Raw genomic sequence first — 23,599 nt, forward strand, 5'->3', positions numbered from 1 at the left:
AGGTGGGGGAGAGCCAGGGGCTGCCTTTATTCACTGTGTCCTGTGAAGCTTTTCTAAGGAAACCTGAAGATTTAGAGCTCAAAACAGCATTCCAGGTATGAGAAGCTGCAGTTGCCAAGGCCCTGACATGGGAGCCCATAAAGAAGTTAGCCTGACCTCTTTAAGATGCTAAGTTTCCTGAGGGCAGGAACCTAGGTCTCTACTTCTCCCAGCCTTCTGGATAAATACTGGGTACAGGAAACAGAAACAAGGAGAATTTCCAGTGTGATGGACCAACCTCCTCACCTCCACTTCCTGGTGTAGGATTAGGGGTGCTGCTGGCCTCTTATCAGTCAGTCCATCTGTACAACTTAATCTTTACCCCAGCTCTTCCCTACAGGAAAGGTCTCTGCCTACTCTTGTTCCTTTCCCGAGGTTCCCAGTCCTCTCCTTGAACAGGAGGGGCAGCTTGGGGCCCCTTCAGAATCTGCCAAATCCAGAGCCTGAACTGAGCAGCATTTAGTACTGACCTGTGGGGGCTGAGAGACAGGATGTGTCTCAGATGAATATGCCAAGGGATTTAGGGTTATCGGGGCTTTTTGAAGTCTCCCCCTTGGCCTAGGTTTCACTTCAGGGAAGTCTCAAAGAATGCTTCCTTGCACATAGATATGTTTCGCTCACAGCCACCCGAGCTACAGAGTGCACACAGCTCCTCTCACACACTCACCATCCAGCTGCACACTGTGTCTCCATGGCAACCAGTAGGCCTGGTCCATGGATGTTAGAAATAAGTGCCAGAGGAAGAGAGAGAGGGAGAGATAGAGAGAAGAGACACAGCAGAAATAAAGAGACTCAGAAAGACAGCCTCCCAAGGAAGCCCCCGCTCTTTCCTTGTACCCCCTGCCATGAAGACGTGAATGGACTCAGGGCTTGAGGATGGAGGGGTTCAAGGTGGGAACTAAGCAGTGGGCTGGGGGCTGTCTGGACACAGATAATGGAGGCATAGTGGGCACTGAAGGAGAAGCAGGATCAGGGGAACTTGATTAAAGAGTCTGGGGTCTTGGGCTCTGATACTTGGGTAAAAGGCAAATGAGGAGGTGAATAGGGGTGGGAGACAGGGAAGCTACTTTCCCTTCTTCAGGGCCTAATTGGCTGTTCAGGCTCAAACCACCTCTTAGTCACTTAGTCTAATTAGAATTGTTCCAGAGAGGACAGTGGGGGAGGGGAAGGAGAAGCTGGGATGTGAAGGGGAATGGGTGGGTGGAGACAGCTGGGTGGGGGTGGGGAGTGGGCGTTCTTTCACCTTTCATCCATTCCATCACCACGGGCTAGCCTGTAGCTGTCCAGGCTGCGGGTCACTGTAACACTCCAGTCCTACCTAATGTTGCTAGTGCTCCTTCACAGTCACCTGCTTTCCGCTCTGCCCAAGTCTGTCTCTTGTCTCTCTCTCTCACTCACTCTCTCTCTTGCTCTCCCACACTATCTCCTCATCCTCCTTTCCCCTTTTCCTCAGGGTCTCCCAATCTCTGGCCAATAATGTTTGTCTAATAAACAGGTGAAGTATTTAGGAGTTGTGACTGGGGCTGATCCACTTTGGATTAGAGAAGGAGCAGGGGGAAGGGCTTATGCTGAGAGGAGCTTCATCTTTGGAGAATAAGAGGGAATGGGGCAGATGTGGCCCTGGCGTGACACCCCCACCACATATACATACTTCTCTATTCCCACTAAGCCTTGTCGCTAACTAAGCCTTCTGAAACCTCCAAGGAGTTTGTTGCAGAGAACACAATGTGTGGAGCTTGGCCTCTGGAGCTGGACTATCTGGATTGCCTTGGACTAGTTACTTAACTTCTCTGAGCATTAGTTTCTCTGTAAAATGGACATAATAAATCCTAGATTTATAGTATGGATTTAAGGTGACAACACATGGAAACCACTTAGCACAATAAATAGTAAGTGCTCAATAAAAGGCAGCTTTGATCATCACTCCCAGACCCCTTCCCTTTCCCCAGGGCCCTTCAGGAGCCAGGACATCTGCATCTCCCATAGCCCCTCTTTATTCTGCTTCCCCGTTCTTTCACCAAAAATTACCTCTCAGTTCCTAGACTCACTCTCCTTGCCTGTGTGGGGAGTATTGTGTGGAAGGTCAAGCTTGGATCCTGTGCCTCTGGCCCACAGGGTAGGGACAGACCCTCCTCTGGTCTGGGATCTGATCTTCCCTTCTCCACATCTAGGAGGAGGAGGGGGCAGCCATAAATGATGCAGCGGAAGTGTACTTGCTGAGGGGGACAATAAGGGATGAGCAGCATCCAGAAGCCTAAATATTTCATGGGGCTGCAGTTCTGAGAAGGGCAAAGTTCCGAGCTGTGTTTGTGAATATGCTCGTGACTCCACATGGCTTGGCACTCTTCCACATGCCCAGTGCCCTCTGCACGTGCCCCATCCCTCAAAGTGCTGCACCCACAGAAAACTGCCCCGGAGAACCCTTTCCTGGCCATGAGCCCTCCAAAACCTTCTCAGCACATGCATATTTTATTTCTTATAGCTGTAGTAGTTTGTTTAGGTTTGAGGCTACATTTTGACATGGTCACATTCTTCTTGCCTGTGCATTTAGTTTTCTCCCTTTAAAGTCCCAAAGACTAGAACCTTGCCCCTAATCTCAGTATTAGGAGACCTAAGTAGTTGGAAAAAGCTGGTGGTCTGGGAGCGGGGCCAGGGGTGGGGGTGGCAGGGAGGAGGTCTCCCTGATTTTGTCTCTGTCATGGTTGACTGAGGAGAAAGGTATGTATCCATCAGAGCTGGTGAACAATGGGCAGGTGGTAGCAGAGTCCAGTGGCTTCCATGTCCCCTGCTTACAGATGAGCTGGGGGGGAGGGGCGGGGGAGCTGCCCTGCCGAATCCCTGCCTCCAGGTGGCCACTGTAGCAAGTTCTCCATGACTCTTTTCCTCCATATCTAAATAGGAGATTATAAATTGCCCTTGTGATCTCTTTCTCAACTCTCTTTTTGTCCTTTTCCTTGACCTTATCCCAGTCTTTTTCCTTTTTTTTTTTTTTTTAGGTAAGGCAACCCTTGGTTAACCTCACAGATTGCAAGGACCTTGTCAGTCTACAATCCCTTATTTTTATTTTTTACGCCTATAGCACTTGGTTTTCCTAGGTGGTCTCCCATCCAAGTACTAACCAGGCCTGACCCTGCTTAGCTTCTGAGATCAGATGGGATAGGGCTTGTTCAGGGTAGCATGGCTGTAGACCCAATCTATCATTTTTTCATTTGTTTCCTTGTTTAATTTGTTTCTTCCCACTAGAATAAAAGCTTACAGGAGGCAAGAATCTTGTTTAACTTATTTCCCACCAACCAAAAATGTTTGATGAATGTATGAATGAGTGAGTGAATGAATTAATGAATGAAGGGGAGGAAATCTGCTTGGGGCTTCTGTAGCCAGAACAAGGAAAGGGGGCCAGAGGGAGAATGGGCCACAGGTTGCAAGGAGGTAGCTGAAAAGGACTGCAGTGAAGAGGGGGCAGGAGGTGGAGGAGTAGGTGGGATGGGGATGACAGGAAGCCTGGGGAAGGGGTGCATATGAGGAGGGGGCTGTGATGGAGCAAGAGCCAGGAGGCATGGGCTTTGGAGAAAGGTGTCCGGGCCCCCAGAGATGCTAGAGGGCCATCAGGAAGGAAGAGGTCAAGCTTGGGATAGGGAGCCAAGGATAGGGTCTGCTGTCAGCAAGGCTACACTGGGAATTTGGTTTGGGGGCCAGAGTGGATGGGGTACTGAAGCCACTAGGAACAGCTGAGCCATGGGGGTTTCCCAGGGCCTGCTGGTGCTATCAATGTCTCTCCTTCACCCCCACATCTGGGCCAGAAGCCCAGCCTCAGGTCCCCTCATCTTGCCCTTCTAAGCCCATAAACAGGAAATGCTCCAGGGTAGGCTGGCCGGCATTAGCCTCTCAGAAAGAGCCAGGGATCCTCCCTGGGGCAAAAGAGGTACACAAAGCTAGCAGGGGGTTTTGACCCTTTAATCACCCATGCTATACCCAGGGAGGCCCCTTCAGGAGCCTCTGTCCTCCTAAATCAAAGGTGACCACACTATTAACTCACTAGCAGTAAGCCACCAGAAGAAGCTTGTGTTGAGAAAGGAATCCTTTTGCAGGCTCTGCCTTGCCCGGGTCCAGGGGTTTCCTGAGATGGCAGGCAAGGGACAGGGAGTAGCCTGGGGTGAGGATGGAAAGACTCATATAAGAGAGGTGGTATCTCCCCCAGAACTGGCCAGAGTGGCTATGGTCGGGGGAGTGGAGGAGATTGGAGGTGTACTCCTGCAGTGGTTGTCATGGCAACCTGACTTGGCTCCCAAGAGGGTGGTCTCTTCCCCCAAAGCCCTATGAAGCTTGGAACACAAGAGTGGAGACACACATACACACACACATTCTGGGCTTTGCAGCATTATTCCCGAGGGTGCTATCAGCTTCCTCTTTCTTCTCTCTACTTCCCCAGGTGATGCTGAGACCAGGGCTATGAGACGAGGATGTGTCAGGGGACCAGGGAGGGAAGGCCCTCCACGAGGTGGGATGTGCTTCTCGAGTGTGTCGGTGCAGGATTATGTGTGCAGCGTGCCTGGGGTGGTGTCCCAGTGTGTGTAGAGGACATGTATATACTCAGCCAGACCACACAGGAGAGGGATTTGGGAGGGAGATGACTATTAACAAAGGCAACAATAATCACAGTTAACCTTAATTGAGAGCTTATTAAATCCCAGCTATGTGATTGTGGTAAGCATTTTATAGGCAGTGTCTCATTTGATCCTCACCACAACTACAGGGCAGGCATTATTAGCCCCATACACAGATATGAAAACTGAGATTTTAAGAGGTTCAGTAACTTGCTCCAGGTCAAGGAGCTGGAAAGAGACAGGGCAAGATTTTGCACGAGAGGTGGAGGCAGAGGATGGGTGTTAGCTCCTGAGGCTACTAGTCCTGTCTCCAGGCCCGATGGGCCATTTATCCCCATCTGTCCTCGTGCTCCTTGGCAGGGCTGGTCAGGTACCATGCCAAGAGGAAAGGCCTTGGACCCTCAGATCATGGTGACTGGATGGGCGGGGGCAGCTGAGGGCACCTGTGACAGCGTGGGGACACTGAGCGGCGGGCATTGTGATTGGCACGAGCCAGGGGAGTGGCTGGCAGTCTTGTTCCTGGTAAACACGAGGAGAGGTTACTTCACAAGGAAACAGTAATTAACTTTAATTAGCACCTTGCATCTCAGAATATTATTAACATCTCAATTTCTCTAATCAAGGCAGCAGGAGAGGGGCGGCATCTGCCTTGCCGACTCTTTCTTGGCCGTGCTCCCTGGCTTGGCGTGGTTCCTGCTAGGCCCCTACCCCCTGGATATCACCCAGGAGCACCTCCTCAGAGGTGGGTTGCCAAGGGGAGCTGGGGAATGATAGGGCAGAGAGCAGGTCTAGGTCAGAGACACAAAGCCAGCGACGGGGCAGGAGGACAGGAGCCAGTGCTCTGTGCAGCCTCCTTATCTTTCCAAGCAGACTCTAAGCACCAAAGACGGGGCTAGCCTTGTGTCCCCTGCGTCGGGGAACAGACATGGCTGCCTTGCCATCCCGCTTTCCCTTCCTCCCTCTCTTCCTTCCTTCTGCGCTCTCCTCTCTCCCTTCTTTGAGCCAGCCCTTTCTCCTGCCCTTTCACATCTAACTCCCTTTCTCCTTCTCACCCTAATTTTCCATTTCAGCACACTTTTATTAATCATCCGTTACAGGACAGGCCCGGCTTCTACCACTGGGGACGCAGCAGTGGCACAGGATAAATCCTGCCCTGGGGACTTTAGGATCCCAGGAAAGAGATAGGCTTGGGTATAAAGAACCCTAATTGGGCTCTGTACTGATAGGCATCATAATAGAAGTACAGATAAAAGGCTGTGGGGTCCTAGGAGGAAGGCAGGAATTGGGGAGACCAGGGCCCAACTGTGGGGCACCAAGACAGAGGCCATTCTGGCACCAGGAAGGCAAGAGGAGCATGAGGCCGGAGGGTACTTGGTGCTATTCAACTCTCTTCAGAAGGCCATCATGGAGGGAAGGCCCTGAGGGCGAGGAGGTAACTCTTTATTACAGCCACTCTCAGTGGCTGTTAACCTGATGTCAATAACTGACTGTCCTCCTTAGTTTAATTACAGTGGGCTGCTGCTTACGCAGTTTGCTATTTATTTGACAGCGTCCTCATGGCTGTCTCCCCGTCCAATGAATTTGTGTTTACTGAGCACCTACTATGTTCGGAGGACGAGGTCTGCCCTGGAGCATGCTCTGCACGCTGGAGAGCCTCTCCACAGGGACCGGAGGGGTCACGGTAGAGCTGCCTGCAGGTCTGGACATCTCAGCAAAGCGACCGTGCTCGCAAACGGTTCCTGGTAGGGAAGAGGCTGGTTCCGCATGGGCCTCCTCGGCGCCCCTCACCCCCTGCTGTACTTGTGCCTCCAGTGTCATTTTTGCATCTCCCCCACCTCTATTTTTATACCACCAAGAGGACAGCAGAGAAGATTAAAGTTTAACTGTAAATCTTGTTTAACGTTAACACAGAGGGCAGGTTCAATGTTCAGTGGAGACCCCAATCTCAAACCCACTGAGTTTGGGAGGGCACACACCATTTGATTTTTTAATTTACTTCGGTTCAGAAAACTGATTATACAACATGTTGCCAGGTACAAAGTGGGACCAGTTATGTCTGGCTGCCCTAACGTCCACGACACAGGGATGGACCTTAGCTTTTCCTTTGCCGTCGCTCTATCTGCCAGTTAGGCACCAACTTTAATTCTCTTGCAGGAACCTGAAGAAGCAGGAATTGCTATGCCCATTATTTAGTTGAGGAAACAAGACAAAGAGGGAAAGTCACGCAGCTGGTAAGAAAGTGAAAGCATAACAGGACAAGAAACTCTGTGGCAGGCTCAAGATCACTTGAGATCACTTTATTGGTCTCCCCAGTGAGCCTGCCTTCTGGGGCACTGGGGGAGGCCTGAGTGTGGCCCCCACCCTCAAGGACTACTAGAGAATGGCCACTTGTCTTTCAGCGAACCTTAGCTTTTTCCTCTCCCACCTCTCGACTCCTCCCCGCCCCCGCTCCAGCTCCCCAGGGCCCGGGGCTGGGCCTCTATAATTGCAGAGTAGCCTAAGCAGGGCGGGGAAGAATCTGACGTTTCCAAAGGCCTTTTGGATGTTGATGATTATGGCGATGATGAAGCTGTCCATCTCCTACCAAGACTGGGGCCTTTCTTTGTTTCTCTCTCAATCGGGGTCTCTCTCTGCCTCACTCTGCCCTGAGGACTGGTATTGTCAGAGGATCAGCATTTGCTCCTCTTTGAGGGAGGAAGGAGATGGACTGGGCTGAAGTGAAACCTGGGGAATCAGCCCACCCTCCACCTTCCCGGAGTAGGGGCACAGGGGTGTAGATATGATCATTAGCATAACATTTGCATAAGGAACAATTGAGGAGATTGGAGTCGTGCCTCAGAGGAAACACCTGCAAGGAACTGTGAATGAATGCCTCTCCCGCCCTCCACTCTGAAATCCCTCCCACCCCACCCCCAGGCTGGAGTGGGGGTGGGGGAGTGGCGGTAACCCGAGGTGTCTAATGATGATGATAGCGACCACAGTTATCATTCCCGGAGTGCCTACTAAGTGCGGGGAACTGAAGTGGATGTTCTGTTTCTCTTAATTTCCACAGCCACCCCAGGTGGTAATTTTATTATTTTATAATACAATTTACAGAAAAGGAGGCTGAAGCTCAACCACCTGACCTCAGGTGGCAGATTATGTTAGTGGCAGAGCTCAGCTTTAGAATAAGGTGCTGCAACACAGTGCCCATGCCCTCAAACATCGCAGCAGATTGGGGTGTTCTGGGCTCACCCCAGGTATCAAGATCCATTCTCCATGGGCCTGGGAGATCCTGGGAGGCTCGGAACAAGGGCTGAAAGGCAGGCTCCTACACACAGACACACAGACATACATGCTCGCGCACACACATGCACAGCCGCTCTATTCTGCCCCCACCCCGGCTTCTGGAGGCAGAGGAGCTGGGCTGACTTAGCCCATAACCAGGTTAGCCAAGATCCAATTAACTAGTTAGCGCAGGCAGAGCTGGGGGCAGGCAGGGCACACAGGAGAGCAGGACGGATGGGTTGGGTAATGTGCAGAGACAGCCAGAGACAGCGACTGCGCTCTAACCTGATAAGCAGCTCCCAGCATCGATGAGGTCCGCCTGGCAGGCAAAGTGGCCTCAATCCTGGCGGCTGGTGGGGGGTGCTAGGACAGCCTCTGACCCCCATCTGTCACCCCTGGCTGCCACACAGTCCTTCACAGAGCCCTCATCCTCTGGCCTCCCCTGAACAACACTCACTCTTGCTCTGCCTCTTCTAAGGCCTACAAGAAAGGCAGTTTCTTTGAGATACATTTTCATCCAAATGAGGCTGGAAATATCTGTCATCATGCAAGAAAGATGAGTGAAGCAACCATCTCCAAGTGGGAGGGTGGGGGTGAAGCTGCCCAAGGAATTACTGGAGGAAAGTAAAAATAATAGTAGCCACTATTTATGGGGTCATCATGCGCCTGGCACTGTGCGAACCACTAATGTGTATAGCAGGTCTCAAATAACGTCGTTTCACATCGTTTCATTATAACATCAAGATATCCTAGGAACTTAACTCTTGTTTGTGTCGATTAGCCTATGGCAAAAGTACTTTTGGTATATGTCATTTTGCTTAAAGTCACAGCCTGTGGATGACATTATGTGAGGACTTAACTGTGCTCTCTCATTTATATTCACAACAACTCTTTGCTATTATGATCTCCATTTTGCAGATGAGAAAACTGAGGCTTAGAGAGGTTAAGAAACTTGCCCAAGATCCCACAGCTATCAAGACATCTCTGGCTCATAAAACCTCCACACTTTGTACTACCCCTGAATTAGGTCTACAATCAGCAATGTTACTGATAGCAATACTTCTTGCTTTTGCATATCACTTTAGAGTTTACAAAGGCCCTTTGGATTTATCCTGACACATTATAAGGTAGCTGTTTTATTCCTAATCCCTACTTTACAAATAAGTGAAACTGAGCCTTGAAGGGAAATTGTGGCTTGCCCAGAGCCTCATGGCTGGTGAGTGACAGTCAGGACTTAACCGCAGGCCAGGTCTTTCTGACTGCTAGTCTAAAGCTCGAGGAAACAATGGAAGAAGAAAAAGACATCCTATCCCTAAGTCAAGGTTGGGTAGTCCATTTATTGCGTATTGCAAGCATGTTGAAAGCATGTGTGCGAGGCACTAAGCTGGGCACACAGGTGGAGAAAGCACGTGGCTTCCTGCCTCCACGGAGCAGGTGGAGAGGAGAGGCCTGCAGTTCAGTGTCTGTGCACCTGGGGCTGCCTTGGTCAGGGGACTCCGGGAAACCAAGGGCCAAAGAAAGGTCGCCCCTTAGAGCACCAGACCATCTCTGGTCTGATTTCCTACTTTTTTTTCAGAGGCTGCATCTGAAGCCCAGAGTGAAGTAAGTCCCCGAGGTCACAGAGGGACAGGCAGACAAACCAGGTCTCCTGACTTTAAGGCGAGTTTCCCTCCGTCGGAGCCCTCCCAGTCATCACAAGACGGGGACTTTCTAGCCCTGTAAACTCTGTGATCTGTCTGATGTCCCCTCACCACCCACCAGTGAAGGAGCAGATGCTGTAACAACCATCCCTAAGGGAAGAGTCCCCATTTCCCTCCCTCTGCACTCTGGGAGAAGAGAACCAATGAAGTTCTTGCCCTTCAGGCAACCCGGGTCTTTGAGGTCGGGACTCCAGGATGAGTGTATTGAGCAAGGCAACAGGTGGAAGGCCCACCTGTGTGGGACTCAACATTTGTGTCACGCCCGGGAGAATATGTGTGCACATCTGTGTTGCTCTCTGCTTTCCCTGACACCAGCACCAGAAGGGTTAAGACATCTCTAGCTGGTGGGGAGTTGTGGGGGGGGGGGGGGTGGCGGGTGGAGACCGAGGAGTTGTCAGTGCAGGAAGCTGCTCTCCCAGTCCCAAAGCCCTGGGGGCATGGGGGAGGGGACGGACTTTTTCAGTCTCTTTCCCAGGCTCCTCAGCCTCCCTGGGGATCCAGCTACATGCCAGAAAGGTGACCTTTGACCCATCCCCCTCCGCATGCCAGCCCTCCCCACCCCAGCTGGTAAAGACTCCATCCCTGCTCAGGGTGCTGGGAGAGTGGGATTCGCCTCCTACTTCCTCACCTCATGTTTCCCACCATCCCACTTACTCCCTTTAGTGTCTCACTCCACTCCCATCCCACAGTCACCAAATTCAGGCCCCCGAGCTTCTTCCTCCACTCAGCTCTGGGCCCCCAGGCTTCTCCTCCCAGCCCTTGCATTTGTAATCTTCTAAAAATAAAAGCCTGAGATTCAAGTACGCAACTCCCGGAAATATACAATCCAGCCCAGTCATCCGTTGGGGTGGGGGGCAAGGAAGGGCCAGTGTACAGAGAAATACCAGACACAGCAGCCCCCACACTCCCGGGTAAACACAGGAACACAGTCTGTTGTTGAGAAGGAAGGGAATTGTGGAGGATGGGCACAGCTCTCTGCTGGGTGGGGCTCTTGAGCTACGGTCCCTAACAAAGAGGTCTGGGGTCTCCTAGCGGCCTCCCTTGACTGTCATCCTGAGCTGCTGCTCTCCTATTTCCTCAGCAGTTGCTTGGCAAAGTGGTGGGGCTGCCTACCCCCATGGTCGGGATTAAAACCTAGGGGACTTCTAGCACGAGGGGGGCCTCTCCCCTGCCCTGTTGCTCACTTTGGGTAACGCTGTTCAGAGACATCTATTCCCCATCCCTCTGCCTCCTCCTGGACCTCGGCCAGGACTGAGGCCAAAGGGGGTCCGGGAAGAGCGTCATCTGAGATCTCTGTCGTTCCCAGCTGTGATGGGAAGCGCATGGAAAGGGGGCTCTGCAGTGGCCTGAAGGGGCACTCTGGCCCCTCTATGGCCGGCCCAGGCCACTTCCTCAGGGTGGCAAGAAGGACTGGGAAAAAAATCACACTAGACTTTGGTAAGATCCACTCCCACACTGGTTCTTATGGACTTCCCGGCTGGAATTGTTTTAACTGTTCAATCACAGTATACTTCGGGACCTCACAAACGGTAGTAATAATTAGAAGAATGGCCAATATTTTTCAAGCAAACCTGGGATAAATACTACACCTGTATCTTTCTTACTTAATCCTGTGAGGAGCCCATTTTTATCATTCTTAGCTTATGGATGAGGAAACTGAGGCACAGATTCTCATGGAGCTGGCCCTATCCCTAGATCACACTGGTAAATGGCAAAGCTGGACTTGAACTCATGACTGTGTGATTCCACAGCCTTGTCCTCTTGGTTTCTGTGTTGTGGCCCTAGGATATGGTGCCCTGCTGGAGGGACATCTTGAAATTGACTGGTCTCAAGGCTCTGGTGGTCACCACTCGCATGCCCGGGGTTCTTAGAAGCCTGCTAGGAAGCGGGACTTGTTTCCCGCACTGGCCTGGCTTTCCTCCACTGGCCTGGGCTTCCCCTCTGCACGGTGTGGCACAGACGTGGGCACAACCCACGGGATCAGATGACCCCTGGCTCCTTCCACTCCCAGCTGCTTACGTTCAAGCCTCTGGAAAGCATCATAAAGGCCAGCTTCAGGGCATCTGTGAAGTTGCCTCATCAGCCTCATCCCCAGATCCCTGTCCCCAATGACAGGCATCCTGACTGCCGACCCTTGCTAACCCGAGACAGGCAGCCTCCTGCAGCAGCCTCATGGCAGCAGTAGAAGCCCCCTTTGCCTTCTCATTTCCTTGTGGGGTTCAAAGGGCTGGGCAGGGCTGGGCAGGGCTGACAGCCTGTCTGGAGCTGACCACAGCATGACTGGGAAGGAAACACAGACTGACTTCCTTCTCTGGTAAGCTTCTTGAGGCCTTTTCCTAGCCTGTAGCCAAGACATAGTGCTGTTTCCCCACTTGGCTTTTGCATCTTGGGGAAAAATGAACTCTTCCTCTTTGGGCTGAGGGGAGCTGTCCAGCTCTTCCTATACCATACACAATCCCCATCAGAGAGAAGGCATGTTGAATTGCAGCCTTTTGGTTTTAGACCAAATTTATCTATTCCATAGGAATTAGGAGGTGTGCCTGGCAGACTCTTACCATTAAAGCTGGTAACAGGTAAACACTTAGGCCGGCACTTGGCACATACACGACAAGCGAATTAGGGAGGTGGCTCAAGGGACCCCTTGGATGTGTCACCAATGGCAATAACAATGCTAATGTTATTAGTGTAGCAGCTACTGTTTGTTATCAACCACAAGCCTGACACTGTGCTGAGCACTTTACACACATTTAATATTTGCAAAGACCTATGAGTTTCATGCTATTCATTCTCATTGTACAGTTGAAAAGGAGATGAGGTGAGATTTGAACCCAGGCCCACAGATAAATGACTTTCTTGTGGTCACTCTGCTCCCAGCTGATTGACCGTTGCGTATGCCCCTCAGATAAACTGGCAGGATTTCCCGAAATTCTAAAACTGCTCCAGGCTGTTCTGAAGAGATAGACATGTCCTGCAACCTGGCCTGGCTTTGCTTGAAGCCTCTAATTTGCTGCTGGCCAGCACTCACCTTCCTGTATCAAACTTCTCTGATCAATAACTAGTGGGTACTTTTATGCTCATGAACCCCCCACTGTAAGTCTATCTCATTATTGCAATTCTTGATAAATCTTTACCCCCAAAGAGTCCCTCTGTTCCTTTCATGTTTGCCAGCTGAGCTACTAATTTATATGTTCCCTTTGTCCTTGGCTTTTAAGTCCTACCTGGTCCTCCCTCCCACTGTGACCTTGGGGTTCAGGATAAATTCCATTTAAACTCCTCCTTCCCATTCCTACCAGTTTGGCCTTGATATATAAATTTAATTCTAGCCCCTTTGTCTGCCCAACCAGTTATCTCTCTCTTAATATTTCTCTGGCCACATCATGCCTACTCCTCCTCTGACCGTCTCTGGCATCTCTATCGCAGCCTCCCTCCCCCGAGCCAATGCCACGGAACCACCCAACATGTGTAAGTGTGACTGCCTGGAAAATGTAACGTTCAAGGAGCCTGAAGTTGAGTGACAGTGAACAGAACCTTGGAGACCCAGACATCATCTAGGGTTCGCATGGAATCAGCAGCAGGAACTTAGAAATAAGGCAATGTGGCAGAGAGGAAGGGATTGGAGTGATCAAAAGATGAGCTGGAGGGAGAAATGGGCCATAGGGAAAGTGTTATTGATTCAACCAGGCCAAAAGAATCCTTGACTGTCAGTGTCGGAAGGGCCCTTAGAGATCAACCAGTCCAAGAATGGGAAAGGAGTTTCAAGTCACGCACTAAAGCTGAATGATGAGTAGCAGCTGCTGGGAGTATGTCCTGAGAAGAGAGTGCTGTTATTGATTAGCAATGTCTGCCACAGGCGCTGGATTAGAAATGGTGGCATCTGTGTTAGAATTTACATCCCTGATCTAGCTTCAACATCTTCACTCTGGAGCAGCTGAAGACCCCAGAGGGGAAGAGCGTTGTCCAAGGTTTACATAGTGAATTAGAGACAGATCTCAGGGCTCTTGCTGTCTCCTAAAACCCAGGTGAAAGTTGTACAACTAAACAAGGCATGGGACCCAGGGAAAGTGGATCCTCAGTACACGGTAACCAGCAAAGTCCTGAGTATGGGACAAGCAGTTAAGAACAGTCAACCTGAAGCAGTGAAGACTAAGTGCATCACAGACCGACTCTGGGGCTCAGTTCTCACTAGGTCATCAATCTAGCATCTTGGTTGTGCCTCCTCTAACCTCCAGCTTCTGGTCAATTCCACCTTTGCTCTCTTAGGGAGGACAAGGAGGCTCCCTGGAGCATAGGCATTGGCTCTGTCTAGACCAAGAATGGAGAACCCAGTTGGAGGGAGACAGGAGGAGAGGCGAAATGAGCCTGGGGCCGGACTGGCACTGAGACGGACAATGGCACGGACTATGTGGCAGTGGAGAGGGCTCTTAAAAAAGGTGGCAATTAAGAGGAACCAAAAGCCTGGCAGGAGGCAAGCACAGAGGCACCTGTGTTCAGGTTTGGGGTGTGGGCCAGAAGAGAAGAAAGAACCTCCAGGTGATGAGAGCCACAGAATGGGGATAATGATACCCTGACAAAGCTGCTGAGGCTTGGAGCCCAGCCTGGCCAGGGTGCTGGCACAGCTGAGCTATGACGCACCGCTCACAGGCTGGGGGGTGTGGGCAGGGAGGGGGTGGGCCAAGGTGCCCAGCACCAGCACAGCCTGGGAGGTTTGCTCATGAGCTTCTGCCTCCCTCCTGTTCTTTGTCTCTGTTGCTCTTCACTTCTCTTCCCTTCCCATCCCATCTCTTCCCTTCTCTTTTCTTCCTCCTTGTCCTCCTCTGTACCACAGAGTCTCTACTGGGAGCAGAAATGGGGGAAGAGTGGCAACACAGAAAGATCTGGGAGATGCTTTAACTTGCCCAAGGCTATGAAAAGAAACCAGGCTGCAGGAGTGTGTAAGAGCAGAGGATCAGATCTGGACATCGCACCCAGTTTTCTACAAGAGAAAAGTAAGATCTGGAGAAAGGAGGACCTCGTCCAGTCAGTGTCATGTTGATTTGCCATCCCACTTCCCCATCTTGCTCCTGCTGCTGAGCATGACCAGGTTTCCCCTAGGGAACCATCCATGTCCTCTGTCTGTCCCTGTGGTTTAGAAAGGTCTGGCTTTACTTGACTGGACCCCACCCAGATCTCAGGATGGGCACATGACTGGGGCTGGCTCATCTGTGCCTTCCATCCCTGGGCCACATGATTCAATAAAGGCTGACGTAGTAAGATCAACACTGGATCTTTTGGTAAGTTATCAGAAAAGGAGTGCTTTCTTTGTGTTGGGTTTGGTATGTTGGTAGGTTTAAGTCTGGACCTGCTTACACTACCTGAAGAGTGGCTATCAGAAAGTAAAGCTAACATGAAGGAAGCAGAGCTGAGAGTTAGAGAGAGACACGCCAGATGACATTGTCTGAGTGCCTGGATCCAGCTACACCTGAAGTCTGTCTTTGGGCTTTTCAATTATGTGAGCAAAAAGCTTAAGCCAGTTTGAATTGAATTTGCATCTAAGAGACTCTAAGTCAGCTTAGAGAAACAGGAAAGGGAGAACTGTAGGGATGAGCACCAAATCTGATGGGAAGGCAGGTATGTGGTAGGAAGGGAGAGAGCTGGTCTGTTAGGATAACAACTGGCATTCAACAGCAAAACAGGAATACCAGAGTTTATTGGAGAGAACACACAACCAACATTGATTCTCCAGGCCAATCTGAGGTAGGATGAAACCTTTTTTACTGCTACAGAGGCTGTCTACCTGCATAATGAGAGAAGTTTGTCTGAGTGCCCTCAGTTTGGGCAGGGTCATCTCTATGTAGGTGGGGAAGAAAGCACAGACAGTTGAAGTTTATCTTGACAGTTAGCACGTAGTTGCAACGGCTGTCCCTATAAATACCTCTTATGACGTAAACCTCATCCCAAGACATATCTTTAAAGACAAATGAAAACATTCAACCAACCCTTGTTTATCACATGCATCCCCCGCCCCACCCCTTGACCCCTTCCTTATCAGATGTCCCCAGGTTTCATCTGATTTACAGGATAATAAACTTAGTGATAAACAAGAACCAGAAGGAGGAACTAAGTCACAAGCTTGACTGATATGTGGTCCAGGTTGCACAGCTCCAACATATCACAAGATGCAGCCCAAAGAGAGTGACCCCCTCCTGTCCCCCTCACCCTTTAGCAGCAAGATGCACCAAAACTCCATTGATTATAACCTAATGAAATGACCTCCTAGGACCACTAGCTTCAGGTCTTATTTTCACTGCTTGCCGGAGGTACCAGGTGGGGATGTGGACGGTAGGAGGAAGTCATGCCCGGGGTTGATAAGAAATTCCCTTCCCTTGTCTCAGGCGCACTGGCATCTGCACTGAGAACTCTCAAGGGTGAGAGGAAGATACGGCCCTAAAGGAAAAAAAGACAGGGAGTAGGGAAGGTTGGTTCCTGAGGCTTGGGAGTTATTTCCCTTTTTACCCTTCTCCACCTTTTCCTCACTGGGAAAAAACAAACAAACAAAAACTGATGCCTTAAAAGAAAACTACATAAACAAAATGCATATGTTTTATATATAATATGTATAGATATATACCATATTCGAGTATTATCATTTCCATCCCCCATCACTGTGTTTTAGAGAGCTTTCCATTTCGGTCCGGTTAAAATCTGCCTCATCCTTTCTTATAGCTATATGGTAATTGTGTTATTTATCCACTCCTTTATTGATGGACATTTGGGTTGTTTCTGATGTTATTATGCTTGCAAATAACAACACCTAGCACATTTGGTGCAGGGAACACCTAATACACCTTGTGCACATGTAGGATTCATTCTTGAGGATTCATTCCTAGAAGAGAGATTGCTGGCTCAAAGTGTGTATGAATTTTTCATTTTGAAAGATACTGCCAAGTTGGAGTAGAAACATTTTTCCTGTGAAGGAGCCCTCTCTCGGGTTGAACCAGAGATGAAAGGCACCCGGGGTGGAAAGAGCGTGGGCTTTCAAGTCCAGATTCAGGTTCAAATCAAAGTCTACATGTTCGGGTTCAAATCCTAGCTCTTCTACCTTCTTCCTATGTGATCTTGGATAAGTCGCTTAACCTACCTGAGCTTCTGTTTCCTTAAGTGCAAAGTGAGGGATCATAAGAACCTCTTCCCAAGGCCGTTACAAGGATCAAATGGCATCCTGTAGGTCAAGCCTTTAGCACCAGCCTGGCACACAGTAGGCTCATGGCCAATGTTAGCACCCTTGCCCTGTCTGGACCCCTTTCTGCACTCATCATGGAGGTCAGCTCTGAGGGGAGGCCAGAGAAGGTGATTTATTAGTGAATGTCATGTATAAGTTAGGACTCCATGGTGGCTCCTTCTAAAGGTCACCCAGGCAATTCTTGGAGCTAGGGACCATTTGAAGTAAAGCATAAGGATCTGCTTTTAAGAACACAGCCTGGTGACATCCACTGAAGGACCTTTCACTAAACGTTCCCTTCACCCCAGCCACTGCCCTCCATGTTCTCAGTCTCTGCAGAGGGGGCAGGCGGGTGCGAACCCTCCTGACAAAGAAGAGGCGGATGGCTGGATTGTATCATAGGGAGTGCTGGACTACTCTCTGTGTGGAGAACAGAGCAAGAACACGTACAGCAGACAGGGCTGAGAGTGGGCAACAGCATGACATCTGTGTCCCAGAGAGCCAACACGTGTGTGTGCATATAGACAGCTACAGGGCTGCCCTGCTGGAGACCCCAGCCCGGGAGGTGGCCTATCTGTCTCAGTCCAGGGGAAGCGTAGCTCATGAGGGGGCATGAAACACTGGCACGGGTGGCCATCCTTTGGGGGTAATGGCCAAATTGTGTCCATAGTCCCAGTCGGATCCCTAAGCAGCGCTGAGAGCCTCTTAGCTGCAAGTCTCTGTACTCTACTCTCCCTAAGTTCCTTCCCCCAACCTTCAGGGCTATAGTTTCTTCCTTCTGGAGACTTCACGGGGCATGAAAATCCAGGACTAGGCTGCCCTTCCTGGAAGGGGATGGGCGTGTGAGCCGAGGGGGTGCTGCAGTGGGGGGCCGGGGTGGAGATTTTGGCAAAAAAAAAGAGGTGGAGCTGAGCAGTATGGTGACAGCATAGTGACAGCAATGGTGACAAGGGTTCTAGTAAATGTAGTCATGATGAGTGATGACTTGGTTGGGGAGGCTGTGCGGGCCTGGTAAGAACGAGCTCTGTATTGGGAATCTGCATACTAGGTTTTCAGTCCCAGATTCATCTATTAAAAGCTGTGTGGTCTGAGGAAAATAGCTTATCCTTCCTGATCTCAATTTCTTCCTCAATAAAATGGAGATGCTAATACCACCAGTCTAGCTTCCTCAATGTCTCCAACCAGCAGGTGTCTTTAATATGCAGAAGATAAGATCGAATTCAGGTAGAGCTACTTTGCTGAAAACAGCTTGGAAAAGGAGACAACTAATCAGGACTGGTCACATCTCCAGAATGATTTCTTGCATCCCCTGGAGATTCCTGTTACTGGAACTCTATTTCCTGGTTCCCAATTCCTGGGCTCCAGGGTAGCTGAGATCTCTGGCTCTCACCTCACTTAGCATCTCACAGTGATGTCCTGGCTTCCTGCCCAGGCCTGACTCACAGGTGCTGGTGCTGACCCTGTAGGCCCCTGGATCCTTCTGCTGGGCCTGGAGATAGGGCCCAGGATTGCAGGAAGGAACTAAGAGGAGCCGCGCATGACAGCCAAATGCTGCGTGTAACAGGAGCTGATTATAGTGGCCGAGGGCTAGGGATACTTTTCAGGGGTCAGGGGAGTTTTAGCTCTATGCCTGTGGGGGAGAGAAAAGGCACTGGGTGGGGAGCAGGAAAATGTGTTCTCCAGATGGTCCCTGAGCCCATAATGGACTGGGTCCTAGAGTGAGTGGCTGCTCTGCTTTCCCCATGCCCTACTCATGCTCTAGAGAGATGGGTGAAGACAAACTATAAGAGTCTACCCAGGAGAACCAACTCTCTACGTTGAGATGGGAGACAAAGGCCACTCAGTCCCACCACTGCAAACATAATTTTAAAAAAGACTGGGATTGACCAGTGCTTGCAAATAAATGGGAAGGGACAGGGTGGGGACCATGGCCCTCAGTGGGGGAGGGATGGGAAGGGAACTCTCCTTTACTGAGCACCTAGGAGATGGCAGATGCCACACCTGCACAGTTTCATTCATCCTCATGACCACCTTGTGTGATAGGGCCTATCTCCATAGCTCCATTTAGCAGATGAAGACAATGAGGGTCTGAAAGTTAAGGCATGCTACTAGAAAGGGGCTGACCTGGAATCTGAACCCAGGACTGCCTGGCTGCCAAACTGGTGCTCTGTGTTCCTTATCTACCTTCCCAGGGCTCAGGGCCACCTCTCCCAGGTCTTGCCTCCATGCCCCAGCCTCCTCCAACTAACTGCTCTATCTCCTGAGAGCTCCTTGAATCTTCACTCACTCTTCACTCTGCTTCCTCTTTGGAAACCAGCCACAGGCTTTTTTCTTCCATCTGAAGGAAAGAAAATGGTTTCATACCCCACCCCCAGGTCTTTCTATTCTCTCATCCATCCAAACCTAAGCATCTCTCCCCTGCCCCTCCCCCACCTTTTTTCCCTCTTTCTGTTTATCCATCACTAGAATCCACCCCCTTTCCTCTTGCCTGTAGGTTCTGTGGCTATAATCAAATCATAACTTTTATTAAATTTAAGATTACTTTTTAATGGAATCAATTTCTTGTGTGGTGCTTCTCTGCCTGCCCGCGGGCTCTACCGGCTCTGTGCTCAGCATCCCCACCCGCACAATTGTCTCTGCCGCTGGCATTTCTGGCTAAGCTGCCTAGGAAGGAGGGGCAGGTCTGCCATCCCTAAACATACACACACGCAGGAACACACACGGGGAACACACGCACCAAGATGCACCTTCCTGCAAAGCTCCCCTCCAACCCCTAGCCCCGGGCACCCACGCCGAGTGATGGGGGTAAGGGAGCCCATGGAGGTAGCCAGGGCAGGAGGAGGGAGCTGCAGAGAGAAAGACTGAGGGCGCAAAACAAACAGCAGCCAACACAGACATTTCGCAGCCTGTTAATTTCGCACAGTTCTGTTTTCCAGCCTCAGAAACAAGCTGGTTTCTGCTGGTCCACCCTCCTCCCTTGACTGCATCGTGCAGCTGGTGAGCAGGGAGAAGTTGCTGGGAGATGGGGGTCCAGAGAAGCCACGAGGAGGCTCAAGTCTTCATTTGGTTTATAGATCACGGGCATGATGCAGAGATGTGTCTGAAGCTGGGACCCCAAAGACAGGTCCAAGTGGGAGATTTGCAGGCTGGACCAATATAACCTTTCCGGTCTGGGGCTACAAGAGAAAGAGAGCCTGGGAATGCTGCAGAGAATGTTCTGGAGGTAGAATAGGTGATGAAGAAGAGGGGTGGAGAGTCACTTTGATGGAGAAGCAAGGGCTTAAAAGAAGTGTCAAGGTAGTTCTCAGGGTGAGCTCATGATGACGCCTAAAGATGGGGGTGTGCTGACTCAGCAGAGACTTGGCGGCCTCCTCAAGCTGTCTGGGTAGGCTTGGGCTCTGCTCCAGCTTTCCTGGGGAGCTTCCTGGACAGTTTTAGGTAGATAGGAGATCATAGGTAGACAGGAGGATCCGAGGCTTATGAGTGGCCACTCCTTGATTTTCCATGCAGTCCTCAGCATGCCCTGTTGACTGAGTGTCAGGAAGGAGACCTCATGTCCATCCAGGTGGGTAAGAGCTCAGCCTTGGCATCAGGAGGTATGTAAATCTAGACTCTGATGCTTTTCAACTGTGTGGCCCTAAACAACTGACCTAACCTTTCTAAGCCTGTTTCCTTACCTGCAAATGAGGATTTGGTGAGATAACACATGTGGAGCATCTAACATAAAAACTGGCATGTAGTATGAGCTCAATAAACAGATTGTTAATATTTGTATTATGTCTTCTCAGTACCAACCAAATGCAAAGGTACAAACATCTGCCCAAAGTCTACCAAACTGAAGTGGATTGGGGCCTGGGACAGGGATAGGCTGGAGGGCAGACACCACCAGGCAGGCCTCGGCTTCTGGATGGATATCATGCCATAGCCATAGAACAAACATGAGTGACAATCAAGACTGGAATTCAGGACATGGCAGGGCTCTTCTCCTTTCTTCAGGAGAATAAGAGGCTGATGAGAGAGAGGCCACAGCACCTTGTCAGGAGGAAAGGTAAAGAGCTGCTGAAGGGTCCTTGACACTGAAGGCCAAGCCCAGTTCTCCACCTTTGATTTTCAGGGGCCAGTGAGCCCAAAGCATGGGCTCTCTCTGGGGCAGGAATGAAGAAGGACTTCTATGGTCGATAACTCTCCTGTAGCCTCTGAGACCCACCTGTTGGTTCTGGAGGCATTAGAGGGCTCTGACCTTCTTAGACAAGGCCCCAAACAAGAGGGCTCAGAAAAGGTTTAATTAGACACTGTGCATGAGTGACTTTTGCTTCCCATTTCTGTCCTCTAGCCATAGAGGGAAAAAAAGACTAGTGGAGAATGTGAACAAGGGGCGGAACTGGGAAAGGCTGGTTCTGTGAAGGAAACCCCACATGTGTCCAGGTCAGGAGCAGATGTCAACATGGCCACCGTCACAGTATAACTGAGATCTGCAGCATGGCCCCACTGGGGCTGCACTTTGGGACCTGGCAGCTGCCTTGAAGTGAGGGGCAGCTGAAGACCTCTCCCTCAGGCAGGAGCTCACCTCTTACCTCTCTATTCCCCCTAGAAGGAGGCCAGTACAACCTGCTCAGCATCGTTCTCTGTTTAACCCCTACTCCAGCCATGTCTACTGAATGGATACCTGGACCTCCATATCTCTAGGGGTCCTGTCTGGGCCTGGATATATCAGTCACACATGCAGAGCTTCACTGCTCAGGGGAACTTTTGAGGTCTCAATATTATTCACTCCAATTCCTATTTCACTCACAAGGCACCCGAGGCCTAGACAGGGAGAATCATGTGACGTGAGTGACAGAGCCAACCAAGGTCTCCTGAACGTTCCAACGCTGCCTGCTGTGCTTTGTGGCCCTCACTCTGGACGTAGCTATAACCCCCATCAACACTTGATATCACACAACTTTATACAGTATCTACCACGAGCCAGCACTTTGCAGGCATTCCCAGCCACCACATGAGACAGGTACTCTCACAATCCCTATTTCACCGATGGGAAGGCTGAGGCTCAGAAAAGCTGAATAACTAACCTAAGTTGTAAGTGGTAGAGCTGGAAATTGAACTCAGAATGTCTGGCCCAGAATCTAACCCATGTAGGCTGCTGCTCTTCACCTAAAGCTTGCACACATCTACCTTCACTTTCCCCTTCTCCCCTTCCTTGCTTTCAACCATCATGTCGCCATCACTTGCACCTTCACAATCCACTACTTCTTCATTTTCATTTCAATCTAGACCCAATAATTGCCCCAGGCATAGGGCAGGCTCCAAATAGCTAGCACACTCCTCTTCCTCTCTATTTTCCCTGTCACCTTTGCCATCATCATCTTCAATGTTATCATGCTCACTATCAGCATCCGCTTTACCATCAACCCTTAATTGTAAATGACCGTGGTGAACCTAGAGACCAGTGCAGATATAACTCCTGCCTTGGGATGGGAGGAGAGAGCTTATAGACTCCTCCCACCATATGTACTCCCCCTCCAGTAAAGGTAAGAAGCCAGAATGTGGAAAGACAGTCTTCCTCTTAGAGACTTCTGAAAATAAGAGGGGTAGCGGGGAAAGACATTGCAAACAGCCAAAGAGTGTCTGTTGAGGGAAATTAATCAATGGTCAAGGAGATTGCTTGTCATCTTTCAATATCTATAGAAATAACAAGCCTCCAGGGAGGTGGGGGTGGGGGGCAGGGCAAAGCTTCAAGAGAAAAGAAGATCAGAGGATATTCTGCCCAATCCATTCTTCTAATGAGCTACAAGGAAAAGATGGAATCATAGGCAGCTTCCACCCACTTTGGGTGGTGGCCAATAATACCCCATCTTCCTAGCCACAGTAGCTCCTGCAGTCCCCGGAAAATAGCAGCAAGCAACATTGTCCAAGGGAGTTAAAAACTGATCATTTCCATGACTCCAAAACCCATCCATCCCCTAGCTCTAAGAGCTGATGGTTGGCTCTCCTTTAGTGCTGGCGTCCAGGGGTGCCATCGTAAGGGAAGAGGAACCAGTGGCTTCCCAGATCAGAGCCTCCACCCAGAGTTCCAGCCAAGGCCCCAGAGCTCCCAGGACCTGGAAGAATTTTTCCCCCTGGTTGTATTTGGAATTGGCTGGTTTTCTGGGCACCAGGCCCAGCTCAGTTTAATTTTTGTTTATTTTTATGTACAGATTCTCTTCTGTTTGGGGAAGAGCTTTGTGTAAATTATTATTATTTATATGATAAAGAATAAATCACACCAAATAAAAAAACCCACAATCTCTTTTTCTCAATAGAATTACTAAATTAGGGGCTGAAAGGAACAGCCGATATGCTGGGGTTTGGTTTCAGGAAGCCTTTGGACATGGATTCTCACAAAATCTTTTAGTAAATGGGTTCTGTAATCCTGGATTTGATGCTACTCCCAGCGAGCAGAGGCACAGGAGCAGGACCGTAGTCGTTGGAGCCTAAGGGTGTTGGTTTCCTGGTCTTCCACATATCCCATCCCTTGAGAGATGAGTTGGACATTTTTAAGTGACTCACTAACTCAGAAGGAGAAAAGAAAAGGGAAAATAGAGGAGTTGAAGTTTCTTGCCAGAAACATGATCAAAAGCCCTGAATTGGGGTGGGGGTGGGGTACATAGGAGTTGCTTGAATAGTGGCATTATTACATCAGGGGAAAATGAGCCAATCATTTCTTTGCCTATTCATCAAATTTGCATGCTACCAATCTATTGGTTGGAATGAAATGAGTCAGGAGGCAGGGATGCAGATGGGCAGAGGACCAG

General features: G+C 50.2%; 1 pseudogene; it reads right to left on the reverse strand.

Moving 5' to 3' along the window:
* Positions 1 to 3,109: 3,109 nt before the first annotated feature.
* LOC118606021 lies at positions 3,110 to 3,228 on the reverse strand (annotated as a pseudogene).
* Positions 3,229 to 23,599: the final 20,371 nt, after the last annotated feature.

Source organism: Rousettus aegyptiacus, unplaced genomic scaffold (genome assembly GCF_014176215.1).
Source record: "Rousettus aegyptiacus isolate mRouAeg1 unplaced genomic scaffold, mRouAeg1.p scaffold_m13_p_7, whole genome shotgun sequence".
In the NCBI taxonomy this organism is placed as follows: Eukaryota; Metazoa; Chordata; class Mammalia; order Chiroptera; family Pteropodidae; genus Rousettus; species Rousettus aegyptiacus.